Source organism: Mauremys mutica, chromosome 1 (genome assembly GCF_020497125.1).
Source record: "Mauremys mutica isolate MM-2020 ecotype Southern chromosome 1, ASM2049712v1, whole genome shotgun sequence".
NCBI lineage: Eukaryota > Metazoa > Chordata > Testudines > Geoemydidae > Mauremys > Mauremys mutica.
The window spans coordinates 168,161,929-168,177,948 of record NC_059072.1 but is presented as its reverse complement, the minus strand read 5'-3'; positions in this window follow the sequence as shown (position 1 = coordinate 168,177,948).

Sequence of the window (16,020 nt, the reverse complement as noted above, 5' to 3'; positions counted from 1 at the left end):
AAGCCCTTTTACAAGTGTCCAGTGCATCTGTTTATCATTCTGAGAATTCTCAGAATACGTATCAATTTCAGAAAAAATGGAGCAATTAAAATTCTTCACCAAACAAGACTAATCTCACACGTATAGTACTAGGGACTATGCATTGAGGAAAATGACCTTTTAAGGCATTTTAGTAACAATTGAACAACCTGATAAATTAGGAGTTGCTAGTGAGCAGTAAGGAAGACAAAAGAGAGGGGCTATGGATTAGGGGGGAGGAAAGACTGGGAGAAAGGAAAAGGAGGGAAAGGGCAAGGAAAAATTGTGGTGTTGCCAGTCCTGAATGTTCCAAAGTTTGAGTCAAGCCCCCCAAAATCACTAGAATGGCCTAAAATCATGAGGCCTAAAATCATATTTTTAACATATAATAAATTTTGAGTTCTTTTACTTTGGTGTCTCGTTTCTGAGCCTTTTGGGTCATGTTTTGGGGCTGTTCTCCACAAGCATGATGACTAAAAAGTAGAAATTTTCATGTAATCACTTCACTCCAGAAACTGGGGCTTCAAGCAAAAGACCACATATCATGATACTCATGATAAAATCTTTCACGTTGCAACACTGAAACTGGGCTGTGCAATTCAGTCACCAGAGAGGGAGAAAGAAGAGGTCATGCACGTGCATAATGGAAAGTGTTACCAGGGATTGCTAAAAGAAAGAAAAAACTAGAGAGTTAATCCATTAATAGCCAACATCTGAACTGCTGAACCAACAATGGAGTGCCAAAGAACTAAAAAAGGCTCTCTAGTGTTCCATTATCAATAAGTGAGACAGAAAGAATGGTAGGAAAAATCTTTATAAAGTATGCTGAGTGGTCACATATATAATAACAGGCAGATCATATTATATATCTATAATCTGCCTATTATCATTTCATCTTCTTGAGCTGTGCATGTGCATTATTAATTATTTGTATTGTGGTGTCTCAGTGGGCTAGGCACATTACATAGGTAGAAATAGTCCCTGTTCTGAAGAACTTATAGTCTAAAAAGGAAGGCAATATATGAAGGGAGAGAGATATCAAGAAGTGTATAAAGAAAATGTTAATTAATAAGCACATTTACAATGTTCTAAAAACTCACTATATAGTTATAAAAAGCTGAGTTCAGCATCCAAATGAAGTAGAGAGGGATTCACCAGTAACTGCACACCGCACCATAGTAACTCTAGCTCAGGAACCAATCCATGCAACAAACTTCGATGCCAACTCTGCCCACATATCTGCCCACATATCTACACCAGCGACACCATCACAGGACCTAACCAGATCAGCCACACCATCACCGGTTCATTCACCTGCACGTCCACCAATGTAATATATGCCATCATATGCCAGCAATGCCTCTCTGCTATGTACATCGGCCAAACTGGACAGTCTCTAAGGAAAAGGATAAATGGACACAAATCAGATATTAGGAATGGCAATATACAAAAACCTGTAGGAGAACACTTCAACCTCCCTGGCCACACAATAGCAGATCTTAAGGTGGCCATCCTGCAGCAAAAAAACTTCAGGACCAGACTTCAAAGAGAAACTGCTGAGCTTCAGTTCTTCTGCAAATTTTACACCATCAGCTCAGGATTAAACAAAGACTGTGAATGGCTTGCCAACTACAGAACCAGTTTCTCCTCCCTTGGTTTTCACACCTCAACTGCTAGAACAGGGCCTCATCCTCCCTGATTGAACTAACCTCGTTATCTCTAGCTTGCTTCTTGCTTGCATATATATACCTCCCCCTGCAACACTGAAATCATATTTCCACTACTTGCATCCGACGAAGTGAGTATTCACCCACGAAAGCTCATGCTGCAAAATGTCTGTTAGTCTATAAGGTGCCACAGGATTCTTTTCTGCTTTTACAGATCCAGACTAACACGGCTACCCCTCTGATACTATAGAGGGATTGCGCATCTTGCTATCTAGTCTTCTCCAGGAAATGCAAAAATACAACAATGCAAAAAAGCTTAAAACTCCAGTATCAATGGGTAGATAACACTATAGTATATTAATTATCTACCGTAAGCCAGTCTGAACATTATTGCTGGACCAGAGAAAAAGAATGTTTAGGTTGTTAAGCCACCATGATTCATCCTATGAATTCCAGTGAGAGTCTGTTACAATAGTCCTTGCAAACTTCTCTGCCTTTTCAATGTGCTCTAGGAGTGGCAAAAGATGTTGGTAAAATACGAAAAGGGAATGTGTTTTGTTCTTGTTCCAGACTTTAGATGCAAAGTACATATTAGCTATTCCTCAGACAATACTTGTTTTTAATGGGGTTAAAGGCTGCACAATAAAACTGAGTCTCTAGACTGATATCAGGGAGGAAAGAAAAACTAGTACTATGAAAAGGACATATAATACCATTACTTGCTTCGTTCAACACGAGTTCTCTGACATGTTATCTAAAGTACTTGACTATGATCATCCTTGGTCTATTGACATTTGGAGGGAGGGCGGGAGCAGCATGGTTTTCTGTGTATGTTTGATTTCCAGTGCAGTTTTGTCCTATTGGCCCCAGAGCCTCAGAGCTTGGATATAATAAATCAGGAAGTGGCCATCTGCACACTCTGTATACCAAAAATCCTCAAGTTTGACTTCTGGGTGTGATTCTCTACATCCTCAAACTAATCCATTGTCCAAGTGCTTTATATCCAACAATCTGATCTTTTTCTCTCTTTTCAAGATGGACAATTCTATTTTCCACTTCACCAAGATGAGACTCAAAAGTCTTTGATTCATACTCCCCAGTTCTCTCATTTACCAACAGTTCCATTACAGAAATTTTTGACTATCCATTTTGCTTTCAGGCAAGGTTAAAAGCCCTCCAGTTCTGACAGCTGTGGAGCTACAATGGGCTCAGGAGACTTGCAGGAAGGAGTTGTGTGTCCTTTAATGGCAAATGAGGAGGATTCCATATTTCTCACGCAGTAAGAAGTGGTTTTCTTTTCTTTCACCAACAAGAGTTACTTCTAGGTATTCTAAGCATCAGCTGGTAGAATGGATCAGCAAAGTGACTGTTTTTAGGGGAAGGGAAAAGAAATTTGAGATGCTCCATTTAAGCTTGGCAAAATGAAACTACTATCTTCATAAAAGGTGAGAGTACCATCCATTTCCAGTTTCTTAAGTTTCCTCAGATCCCTTTACAATGTCCAGAATGAGATTCCAAACTTTGGTGGTTTAACAAATGTTCACTTAGCCCTTTTCATTATTTGAATGAGAGGAAAAAATGTGTTCACCTCTTTGCACTTCCCAGTTTGGGTTGGAAGCAGTAGTACCAAAATACCACAAGAAATACAGCAGAAGTGTCATGATACTCTTGGTCTTGAGAGAACCAGGAAGTACTGAAAATCTCAGGAGAGCCTGATCTGGTGATATCCAAAGTGGTTTGGATAAGCCAAAAATTGGGATGGTTAGGTGAGCCTCTAAATTCCCTGAGATTTTGTCTTCTTATGTATAATGCATTTTGTAAAATTCTTTGGATGTTTACCAGATATTCTATAACAGCTGCTCTACATTCATTTTAAATAAGTGTTTACAATGTATATTACTGTCCTAATAAACTTTCAGTGGTCTCAAAGGAACCATTAAGTTTGATCAACTAAACATATATTTTGGGCCTTTTAAAAAACATAGACCTCTTGTATTAAGGACAACAAAGATCACCTAAATCATTCAGTGACGCAGCCTTTATTTTGTATGACTGCTCATTTTATTCTGTTTCTGTTGATTATCTTTTCTAACTTGCTAATATCTGGCATGATGGTGCACTCACCATCTCTTCTGTGAATCTATTCCAAGGCCCAGTTGCTGTTACTGTTAAGGGGTTAAAATCTTATTCAGTCCTCACACTTGCAAAGTTTCACTGTACTCAATGAGAATTTGTATGAATGAAGATTACATGAAAGTGAATTAAGGACCTCAGGATTTGTCCCACTGGGCCTAAACTTTTATTTCTTAGCTCCAGGTCACTGCTCTTTGTCCAGTCATCTTCCCACACAATTAATAATTTATTTGAGCAATCCACTGATTTGTATATCTCCCTATTTTACAAGAAATTTAGCATTTCACGTCATTGGTCTGTTGGCTTCCCTATCTGGGAAAAATAACTCTTCACACAGATTCCTAACCAGGTATCCTCATGCACATATTAATTTTGAGATTTGGAATCCACATCTAGTACAAAGTCTGTGCCTGATGTTCATTGTTCCTTCTCACCCTGGTTTAATTCAGTTTTACTTTGGGTTTTCAGAATGCAATATGATATGAGTGAGAAGATTTTTATTTTAATTTCCATTTCCTGATGCCTGAGATTTTAAATTGAACATTAGCCTTGCATTAACACTGTTTAGAAACAATTAATTCCCCTGTATGTAATGAAAAAAGAAAGAAGAAAAATTTCCTGTATTTTATAACACTAATTTTTAAATATCCCATAGGGACTTTGAAGATCACACTATGTTGCAGTGGGATGGGAGGACATAGGGTGTTTCTGTTTCAAATTTTTGACTGGGAAAAATATTCTGCAAGGCTGAGAGAAGAGGGCAACAGCACATCCATTTACGTTGGCAGTTGTTTTGTTGGTGTGTGACCTGTAACCAGAACTCTGAGCAAAAATGTCAACTCAAGATTAACATAGGAACTGGCAGCAGTCAAGTCAGAAAGCCAGCTCAAGGGACTGGCATATACGAACTTGTAGTCTGACAGTTAAATTAAGAAGCTGTTTTAGAAGCCTTTCTTGCAGGATGACTCATTTTGTAAAATCATCTGAGGGCAAACATGGGGATGGAGGTAAACTAAAATAGCAACTGGTACTAATGTAGGAAATGTACCTCTAGAGGACTTTGAAATGGGAAATGTTTCCATGAAAAGTGGTCCATGTGGAAGAAGTAGATCATTTTGGTTCTTGCAGGACAAGAAGCAGACAAATTGTCAAAGACCCAAAAGGCTGCACATTTACAACCATGCACTAGACAGAAAGGAAACAAGATCAGCAGTACATAGGAATTGAACAGACAGATCACCTCAGCTGACTGAGAAACCCTGGACAAATTATTTTGTTCGGTGTATTTTAATCTATGCCAAAATATATCATTTCAAAGGCTGTTTTGATTTTTTTTAATGTTCTAACATCAATAGACAAATGGTTACCTCAGCTGCAATACAGAATAAAAGACTGCATTTGCATATGAACATATATTAAAAGACTGATTTTTATTAGGGGTAAGCCACTGAAAAATTAGGAAAAACTGTGATTTGGACCCTAAATATGGCAGGGATACTAGCAGCAAAGTAGTATCTGGCCCGGTCAACTTCCTATTGAAGTCAAAAGGAGTTTTTCCCTTCAGTCAAACGGGAGCTGGGTCAGACCATAGTGAGTTACACTACATGGGGAACAGGACATCCGTGTCAAGCACATAATTGTAGAGGTAAACCACAGAAAATAAAACCATTTTATTACAAAAGGAGGCAGAACTGGGAGCTAAGGAAAGGTTAGCAGATAAAGAAGCCAGGGGGGAAATCTGCAGAAGCACATGTGTGCACGCATACGCACACAACACGAGTTGCCCGGCATAGGAAAAAATACATGCCATGATGAAAAAAGAGGATCGTTTTGGTTATGTCTGATGATCATACAGTTACAGAGGACTAAACAGTCAGGGTGAGATGTTAATCAGAGACTGACGCTGAACAGGATGCTGGCCTCTTTCTAGCACCAATACAAGCCGCAGAAAGAAAGAAGCAGCACTCATCATGAGCTGAGCAAAAATACCCAAGACATTCAAAACTGCTACTGGAACACAGGTCAGTTGTTGAAAGTGTTGAAAACATTTGAAACAAACAGCAATGAAAAGCATATGAGACTAGCCAAATTAGCACCCCTTTTTGGCATTAAGAACATCTTTGATCAAAGGGAGACTAAGACTTTAAAAATCCTTTTTATTACATTTGAACTTATTAAACATATTGAAATACTCTGGCAAACAGTACAAATAATAATGTGCAAATGAAAGAGTGAGTGCGGATAAGGTGGCATATACAATGTCGTGTAAGAAACACACCTGAGGGTAACTCTTACTTGCTTAAAGGACTACGGGTATGTCTACACTACCTGCCGGATTGGCAGGCAGTGTTCGATCCAGCATGGATCGATTTATCACATCTAGTCTAGATGCGATAAATCGACCCCTGAGTGCTATCTCATCGACTCCTGTACTCCACCCAGGACCAGCTCCAGGCACCAGCTTAGCAAGCAGGTGCTTGGGGCGGCCACTCCGGAGAGGGGCGTCAGGTCCAGCTATTCGGCGGCAATTCGGCGGAGGGTCCCTCACTCCCAGTTGGAGCGAAGGACCTCCCGTTGAATTGCCGCAGATCGCGATCGCGCCTTTTTTTTTTTTTTGGCTGCTTGGGGCAGCAAAACCCCTGGAGCCGGCCCTGACTCCACCGCCATGAGAGGCGCAGGCAGAGTCAACAGGGGAGTGGCAGCAGTCGGCTCACCGCAGTGAAGACACCGCGGTGAGTAGGTCTAAGTATGTCGACTTCAGCTATGATATTCACATAGCTGAAGTTGCGTAACTTGGATCAATCCCCCCCTCACTGTAGACCAGGCCTAAGTTAATTAAAATGAAAGAAGACATTTAAAAGATAGGGCATAGAAGAAAGAAGGAATAAGAAAAAGAAATGCAAAGACAAAGTGATACCAAAGATTAATAGACTTAGAGCTTGAGCACCTCCAGCATGTATTAAGAGGTGTAGGCAAGAGGGAGTTCCACATATACATTTCAGTGACTGAATATAGTTCCAGCGTGTATGGGATATGATCTTATTGGATTCTTTGTCCCAAAACATCTTTAGACTAGCATTAAAATCTAGATAGTTATTTAGCAACATATAGATATAGAGGCCAAAGCAATATGATAGACCTATCACAATGTCGGAGAACAGGCACACTGTTGGATCTCACTGGACAGTTAAGCTTTGCAAATGTAATCTCAGTTCTGTAACTTGTATTGCCTTTGGTTTGCCTCTGTCTATATTTTTTTACCTTGTTGGCCAACCAAGCAGTTCCCCACTACTGCTTCAACCTAACCTTGTTGGGGTGGCAAAACCGTTCCCCAATACCACTCTGCATCTGATCTTGCTGCACAGTCAATAAGTTTAGATAGCATAAGCCCAACAGGGACAGAAGGCCCCACGGACAGTCCTCCTCCGATACCCAATAGAGATTTCAAAAGGTCTCATACCTCTCTTGTGGCGCCATGGGGTTCGAAGGGGAACGATCCGTAGCAGCTGCCTGTGTCTCAGTAGGCGTTGCCATCCCGGACGAGCCCCCAAATTGTCGGAGAAAAACTCAGTTCTCACTTTTTGTTTGGGTGCAGCAGAGTCAGATACTTTATTCTGTTTAGCAGCTACAACAGGGAGAGAGTGCACTAGGACATAGGGTCTCCCCTTCCTAGACAGGTCTCTCAACAGGTAAACAATTACAACAAGCATTTATACTTTTGTTACAGACAATAATAAGCAACAGCTGCATTTTGTTTATACATAGGTCATCCTGATATCTTGTTTTTCTCACTTAAGAGACTAAAGTCTACGTTTCGTATTATCTACACAAGGTCGAAAAACAACTTCTCACACAGTTCTTTTCCACTCACCTCACATAATCCTCGCTTCAACAAATCTCGTGTTATTAGGGTTACAGTTAGCCTAACTCTTGCTAACAAAGACTGTCATGCATTAAGATCCCCTACAAATCCCTGTCAGTTCTTTCTGTACTTCCACAACAATGTCAATCCTGGTGCTAAAAACCACTAATCTATTCCATCTCATAAAAATTATAACAGAACCATCAAACCCAGACCTCATAGAAGTGTAAATTAAGAAAAGGAAATCAAACAAACAACTAGACATATTCCAAAAGGCTAATTGCCAGCATATTGTAAAGTACATCTAACGCCAGACACAGAAATGATGACATACATCAAGAAGCCTACCACTTCAGTGAGATGAAAGGTAACTTGCAATCTGAAAAACATGAAAAATTGGAAATAGAGACAGAAACTGAGGAACAAAAAAAAAAGTCTCAGGGTTCAAAAGAGAAAAAGAACCAATGGTGAAATCCAAATATGCACAAACTTGAGGGATCTCATCAAAGTTATTCAAGAAAACTACAATCTTTCCACTTTAGACAATATTACCCACAAGTTAGGCACAGTCACTTTTCTTTAGCATAATAGATGCACAATGCAGACCCTGGCAAATAAGGCTAGCTAGAAAAAACAAACAAACAGCAAACTGATGACATTTAATGCACCAGTTGGCCACTTGTGATTCACTCACATGCCATTTGCAATATTCTCCACACAGGAGATATTTCAAATGAAAGCAAATGAGGTGGTACAAGGCTTAAATGGTGTGTAGGTCATTACTGATGAAAGACTAGTACAGAGGAATTCAAGAAACAGCATTATAAAGATAATGGATTTCAAGAAGGCAGACTTTTAGCAAACTCAGGGATTTGGTAGGTAAGATCCCATGGAAGCAAGTCTAAGGGGAAAAACAGTTCAAAAGAGTTGGCAGTTTTTCAAGGAGTCATTATTAAGTGCACAAAAGCAAACTATCCCACTGCGTAGGCAAGACTGGAAGTATGGCAAGAGACCATGCTGACTTAACCAGATCTTCAATGATCTGAAAGTCAAAAAAAGAGTCCTACAAAAAGTGGGATCTAGGTCAAATTACAAAGGATGAATATAAACAAATAACAACATTATGTAGGGACAAAATTAGAATGACCAAGGCAAAAAATGAAATTAAACTAGCTAGAGACATAAAGAGTAACAAGAAAACATTCTACAAATACATTAGAAGCAAGAGGAAGACCAAGGACAGGGTAGGCCCTTTGCTCAACGGGAGCAGGGGGAAACGATAACAGAAAATGTGGAAATGGCAGAAGTGCTAAATGACTTTTTTGCTTCAGTTTTCACCAAAACGTGTAGTAGCGATTGGACATCTAACAGGTTTTTGGGTTTTGGACAAAAAGTTGAAATTTTCCACAAAGGGGAAGAAAACATTCTAACTAGCTATACAATTGTTTCAGTTAAGGCAAGATGTCAAAAGTGTCACCATCACCTCTATTATCAAGTGGTAACTCTAGAAATAGACTACAAGCAAGTGGGATACATTTTAAAACAACCCCATGTAATCAGCTTGGCCAGAAAATTTGCCTTCATTAGTAAAATAGTCATTAACAATTACAAAATATATGAAAATAATAAATAGCTTTCCTCTCCAAGCCCAGACTACATATTATGTGTCAGGATTCCAAAGTGAATTTTTACATGTGGCTTCTGCAAAGAGCATGAAATGAAAATGTTTGCAGCTGTTTAATTAGTTGATGCTACCATATAGTGACAGAGATAGGGAACTAAATTGTTTTGATGACCTTTTGAGGCTCGTAAAATAGGGCATTAGAAGACTAGTAAACTATTATCAAAAAATATTTTTAAAGTGAAAAGTCTAATATTTCAGCCAGCAAATCTCACAACAACTTCAGGATAAGAGCAGTTTTTGCTAATGGCGAGATCTAATACATAAGACTGGGGAGATAATCATGACACAATGGGACAAAACTTCTCCATCTTCACCCAAAGCCTCTATTTGGAACAGGCATCATTTGCTTTAGAATGAGCATCACTTGCTTCTCCATGCCTTGAATACTGTCCCTCCTTCCAGGAAATCAGGTTCATGCTGCCAGTTAGATTCATCATCCATGGAGTCATTACTAATGTAAGAAACCTTCATTAGTGGGCATGTGGCTGTCTGAGATGGGATGGTTTAAACAGTGAGGTAGACACGAGTTTCTAGGGATTCTGAGGACATGGTGAATACATGAGTGATGTACTCAGTGGCAAACAATCCTTGTTGGGAATTCTATTCTGTTTTATTTAGTACTTGCATTGCAGTGTGGTATCTGTAGATGTACATATTTTACAGTTAAGAGCTGAATATGCAGCTTTCCAAAGAGCATCTTCAAATTCCAGGATTCAGTTAAATTCCTTTATTATAAATATTTCATCTCTGAAACAAAAAGAACATTTGCTTCATTTTTATTTTAGTTACAGGTGGACACCTGGGTTAGCACACACTAGCCTCTGCAATAGTACTAGAGCAGCATTTCCCAAATATGCCACCAGGGGCTTTTCTTGTGGCCACAGCTGCCTGGGCTATGATGGGGGGAGGGGAGGCCTTCAGTAATAGTTGGGGCCCTGTCCCCCTCTGGAAACACACAAGCTAGAGGAGCAGGCAGCCAGTGAATTCCTCACTTTCCTAGGGTCGGTGGGGTCAGGCTTCAGCCCTGGTGTGGTGGGTGGCAGGCTCCAGTCATAGGGCTTCAGGCTCCGTTCTCTGGCTGCGCTCTGGTGGGATGTGGCCCCAATCTCCCCGCCCCTCCCCATTACCCTGGCCCTCGCTGCCTCCCCCAGAGCCCCATCACCACTGGACCACATTGCCTCTGTACAAGCCATCTCCCCATCCAGGGCTTAATTTGTCCCCAGGCTTGGTGGGGCCGAGTAAGTCTGCTGTGAAAAGTGTATGTTTATTAATGTCACTTTTCACAACAGACTTACTCTCTAGCAAGTCTTAAAAAAGCAACCAGAAAAGTAAAAGAAAGAACAAGAAAAAATACAAGAACATGCAAAGCACCTTATTTGTGTTTCTATTCTGTTTAGGTCCAGTAAAGAATAGAGACAATTGTACATTATTTTTAATATTGAGTCTGCAAAAAGAATCCTACATAAATAAATTACAATGATTTGGATATGGATATGTGCATATTTTTGTTTTCCCTAAAGTTAATTACATATTTTAGGAAAAATTGTGAGAGCGGCCCCCAGCAAGAGTTGGTGGCAGCACTCTGAGGCCACCAAAATTTTTGTTCTGTAACCCCTCTACTAGACTTTTCGTCAGCCAGTTGATCCCTCTTTTATCATAGAGTTTACTAGCCTACAGTGAATGTAAGGGCACAGATCCTCAAAGATATTTAAATGCCTAACTCCCATTGATTTCAAAATAACTGAATCGTGGGTCCATATTGGAGGCCAGGAAGATCTTTTTCTAGCATTTGATCCATTACCCTGTACCAGGGCCACAGCGTACACTTGTGCAGCAGCTACCTCATTGGCCTAAGCAAATATTGGCATGAACCTCACCCCATAGTCCACCACTTTCAAGATGTTTTCTGGTTGATTTCAATGGGAGTTAGGGACCTAAATATCTTTGGGGATCTAGACCTAGGAAACTATGGTAATGTTAAATATGGAGCTGCATTATAAAATCCCTCCCCCTCCACACACTTCCCTCTCCCTCCTTTCTCTTGCTGATCATGTTATGTAAAATTCTCTTTTGGAGGTGAAACTTCCATTTTCTTAGCTCACGTGATTTTTTTCCCTCTTTTAAGTTTGAGGGGGAAAAATCCCTGTTTTTCAGTTATGGAGGAATGGGTGATAACAAAGAAAGGGTTTTTGTTTTCAATGACAGCAAAGATGGTTTAGCTCATCCAATGGCAGAATAGGATCCCCAAGTTGCCACTGGGCTGAACCATGAGGGGAAAAATGGATGGAAAAATAAAATGCAAAGGTTCCGAGTGTCTGAAAATGCCCTTTTCTGACTATGTTCGGTGGGTGTGACAGGAGTGCTCTCTAAAGGAGAGGTGTCTGTCTGTTTGCAGATAGTTGATAGATAGTGCTGCATATTATTGAGCATTGATTTCGGGATTTTGTAGGCACAATAAAACAATTTGTTGTGCACTGTAAGCAGCGCCTTGTGTACAGCTTTTTACAGAGCTCTTAACATTGAGCTAAAAGCAAACAAAAAGCAGAGCCTTTTGAAGCTTTGCCCCCTTTGTGATACTATCGGGAAATAATGCCCTGATGCTGCAAATGTGACAGCTGTCATCTTGGCCAACACACCAGGGATTAAGTTTGGGACCTACAGAGCTAAAAGCGTGTGCTGCCAAGGCTCTGTAGCTGCATACTGTAACAATTCGTATCCTCTGTGGGTTAGCAGAGAGGGATATGTAACACACAGTAGGTTACACAAACACTTACACATATGACTTTACATACATGGGCTCCAATTCAGCAGCCCATACTTATTAAGCAAAACAACTAAGCATGTGCTTAACTTTAGACATAGGTTTAAGTCTTTGGTCTTTCAATTCCCTATTTAAGGTGCACCCACTAGTCAACTATTGAAACAATTCTCTCCCACGCGTCTTTTCAGAGTTATTTCTCTCCATGATGTTGCCCTGCATGTTTCATTCATTTGTTGTCATTTGCCTCCAACTGGCTTATTGTGGTAGGTGGCAGCACATGTTTAAATGTCCTGGAGCACTTGCACTGAACACCTTATTCTATTACTACTGACCAAATGCATAAAGCTACTTGGGTACATAAGTTTGCAGGACTGGGGCCTCATAGAAGAATTGCATGTTCTCCCTGCTTAGTCTGACCAGGGGTTTAGCAAGGAGAGAGGCTGCTGGGACAGTTTACAGGAGGGAGATTATCAAGGTCTCGTGTAAGAGAAAAATCTGTCCCCAAAATTGTCTTAACTCCATGAACAAGAGTTGAGCCTAGGTGAGAAAAAGCTTACAGATCCCCCGGGCTGAACATCTTCTCTGCAACTTTTGCTGCATTCGATAATTCTCTGCAAACTGTGAGCTTCCATTTAAAAGAAAAATAAGTTTCTGTCTTTTTCCATTTGCAAAGATATAGCCATTGCCCTGTCCCCAGACAATGTTATAAAAATGAATCGTGCTCAGAGGCTTCTCAAATACAATAGCTTTATTTAACTGCCAGCATACAACTACTCAGCTCCCAGTCCCTTGAGTTCACTCCCTGCTACCAGTTACCGTGTTAGTCTTAAAGTGACAAGGTCTCTCGGAGTGCTGGCTGCTGAGCTCATTAACTTGTATTTCTGACAATATCATACATCCCCCTTCTTTTAAAGGTGCTGTAACTGGCCATCATAATACCTAATTCATACTCTTCATTCTTTTATGTTTCTGGGGGCTCATTATCCAGTAAAGTTAACTTGTAACAAAGTCATGCAATTCTCTCAGTTTGTGCTAATGTCCATACCCAGAGTAGGCTGGGTTTTTATGATGTGTGTGTGTCATTCAATCTCTCTTGAGAAGACTGGTGCTGATAAATCATGATGCACATTGATTTGATTTGTTTTTCTTTTCATCTCACTTTCTGCTGTGCATCCAGTTATTGAGGTTTTTGCTCTGCACCAACCAACCAAGTATCTGATTGCCTTCTGCTGTCTTTCCCACTCCTTGTTTTAAGTTTTTTCTCTCTCCATAGTTGTGCCCTGCATATTTCCTTCACATGTTTATATGTGCTTCTCTTTTGTTGTAGAACAAAATCACCTTTGAGTACGATCCCTTTGTTTTATGTGATTTTTGCACCATGCTTAGGAATTCTCCTTTATTTCCATTGGTGTCTCCCGATGATAGGCTTCCCCTGTTTTTGCCACTTTCTCCATGAATGGATTTTTCTGTGTTTTTTGCAGGATTACCTGGATTTTATGAACTTCCACTAGACAGTTTTTAAATATAGGGTGAATCTGTTTGTTCAGTTATAGCCTTCACATTGTTGATGTCTTTATAATTAGTGTTGGGAGAGGAGATTTGATATTGGTTTATATTTCCTTGGTTTTATATTTAATATTCAGTGCATACTATAGTAGTTTTAAGATTGTCCTATATGATACATATAGCAAGCAGCAATCATGCCTTTTGTGTTATATTTTTTATGTGTGTTACATACCAGTGTGAACTTTTATATACAAAAAAGGCAAATGTACATAAGACAATATATGACTTCAAATATGTAAGAGTTGCTGTTTACATTATTTGAATGCAAGTTATGCATATTTTTGTTTCATGTGGAAAATGAAATGTCAGCATTTAGTATGGTTTGATGCCAAAATTATTCACTGGAATATTCTGAAATTCAGACCTGTGAGGTTTTCACTATAAAATCATAGGACAGGAAGGGACCTTGAGAGGTCATCTATTCCAGTCCTCCGCACTCATGGCAGGACTAAGTATTATCTAGACCATCCCTGACAGGTGTTTGTCTAACCTGCTAGGACAAAGTTTGAGTTAAAAGTTCAGATCTGTTTTGAATGGAACACTATAACAATTTGGAAATGTTTAATGAAATTGAAGCAAAATGCAAAAATCTGGCATTTTGAGATTTTAAATATTTTTGGATGAATATTTCATTATTTCATACAGCCCCAGCAATCACATTGTGGGGCTTTTGCCAGCATTTTCAGCCTTGACAGACTTTTACGTTTATTTTTCCCAGGGCAGTAGTACATATATATACACTAGTTTTTATCTTATGTGTGAATTACTGCACTAACTATATTGTTTCTGAAGTACTATCATACTGAGTTTCTGGTTTTAGTGCAAGTGAAGGTCTTTGCGTCATCATGTCTGGGTTTCTTTAATAGCTGTGATTGTAAGTCTTATCCCCTTCTTCTCCAAGTGTGTTTGAAACCTCCCCAACCATATGAAAGTGCTCTGGAGCAGAACTGTATATGTATGCTTCAGGAATTATCAAGTAAGAACTTTATACAGTAATATACATTCAAACCCAGGATTTCCCAACTTTTTCCAGTTAAGATCCACTGTTTTCATTAAAACCTTTAAGTGGGACCATGGACATGTAATGATCTGACCAAGCCTGCCATATTGGAATTCATTTTGTTAGTTTTTTGTGATGAAATACAAAGCTCAATAGTTGAATAGGGCTTGTGAGAAACGGGTGAGACATGACCTCAGTTTTATTAGCACCATACAATTGAATTGGCCAAGTCTAGTATACGGTGTTTAATGCCTACTTTGCTTCAGTCTTCACCAAAAAGGTTAATGGTGACTAGATACTCAACACAATTAATATTGACACCAAGGGTGAAAGAACATAAGCCAGAAATAGGGAAAGAACAGGTTAAAATACTTAAATAAGCTGGCAGGGCCTGATGAAATTCATCCTAGGGTACTTAAGGAACTAGCTGAAGCAATCTTGGAACCATGAACAATTATCTTGGAGAACTCCTGGTGGAGTGGTGAGTTTCCACAATACTGGAGAAGGGGAAACATGGCATCTATCTTTAAAAAGGGGAACAAGGAGGATCTGGGGAATTACTGATCTGTCAGGCTAATTTTGATACCTAGAAAGATACTGGGACAAATTATTAAACAAGCAATTTGTAAGCATCTAGAGGATAACAAGACTATAACGAACAGTCAGCATGGATTTATCAAGAACAAATCATGCCAAACCAACCTAATATCCTTCTTTAATAGGGTTAATGGCCTAGTAGATGGGGGAAAGCAGTAGACATAATTTATATTGATTTTAGTGAGGCTTTTGACACAGTCTCACATGACATTCTCATAAGCACACTAAAGGAATGTGGTTTAGATGAAATTACTATAAGGTGGGTGTACAATGGGTTGAAAGACAATACTCAAAGAGTAGTTATCAATGGTTTGCTGTCAAACTGGGAGGACTTATCTAGTGGGATCCCACAGGGGTCAGCCCTGGGTCTGGTACTAGTCAATATTTTCATTAATGACTTGGATAATGGAGTGGACAGTATGCTTAAAACATTTGCAAATGGCATCAAGATGTCTGGGTTACAAGCACTTGTAGACTGGATTAGATTTCAAAACAACCTTGACAAATCAGAGATTTGGTTTGAATTCAACAAGATTAAATTCAATAAAGATAAGTGCAGAGTACGTCACTTTAGAAGGAAAAATAAAATTCACAACTACAAAACGGAATAACTGGCTAGGTGAAAAGGATCTGGGAATCATAATAAAACACAAATTGAATATGAGTCAACAGTGTGATGCATCTGTGAAAAAAGCTAATAACATGTTGGCAGGTATTAACAGGAGTGTAGTG